The sequence below is a fragment of the Artemia sp. Qi Xiang Cuo genome, chromosome 11 (genome assembly GCF_049724085.1).
Source record: "Artemia sp. Qi Xiang Cuo chromosome 11, ASM4972408v1, whole genome shotgun sequence".
In the NCBI taxonomy this organism is placed as follows: domain Eukaryota; kingdom Metazoa; phylum Arthropoda; class Branchiopoda; order Anostraca; family Artemiidae; genus Artemia; species Artemia sp. Qi Xiang Cuo.
The window spans coordinates 56,546,430-56,547,372 of NC_142804.1; positions in this window are offsets into that span (position 1 = coordinate 56,546,430).

Sequence of the window (943 nt, forward strand, 5' to 3'; positions counted from 1 at the left end):
GAGGCGCTCAGGACAGTCGTCCTCCCCCCAAAATTTATTTTAATTTTGTTTGGAACAGGTGGAAAAACTGTTTAAAGATAAAATAGACGATTAACAGATAACAAAAATATCTTACTTTCGTCAACTTCAATTTAAACACTAAATGGTATTATAAGTAAAACGGGTAAATTTTGATATTTTTTTTCCCATTATTTAACGAGGGAGAAGGGGAACATCCGCTGGATGTATCTTTTTTATGCTCTTTAAAAATATTTATCGGTTCGCAAGTTTTATTTTGAGTCTTTAAAGAGACCCTTGAAGTGCCAATTTGTTCCTTGTTAGAATAGGGTTGCCAGAAACTCTCAAAACTACCTTCAACAATCTCAAATACTTACTTATTGCATTCCTTAAATTGTATTACTTCCCTTTACCCCTCCCCCTCGTTTTGTAGATAATAATACATTCGGCTCTGTATAGTTAAACTGTATATCCAATAGCCTGACTGTTTTCCTCTTTATAAAAAAAAAAGTTGTTTCAACTAAAAGTAGGAGCAACATTTAAACTTGAAATGAAGAGAAATTATTCCGTATTCTCAGCCCTTGCTCTTTACGCTGAAGTCTTAAAGTTGTTAAAAAAAAATGTCTCATTCAAGTTCCTTGTGTTTGAATAGTCTTTCTTATTGTGACAAAAAGTCAAACTTAAGAGCGATGATTGAGGAAGGGGCTGCCTTCCTCATAAACGGATCAATTTATTTTCGAAGTTTTAATGTTGCTCCTTACTTTCAGTTGAAAAACTTGTTTTTTTTTTTGTTTAATTTCTGATCGTTTTTCAAATCTTGCCAGGAAACCCACCTCCTACCTCCATGTAAAATTCCCCTGGAAATTTTCCTCTCCATGGAAAAGTCTCCCTGTAGAAAAACCCCCTCGCAGAAAATGCCCCCCAAAAATTTTCATATGCTTCCTAA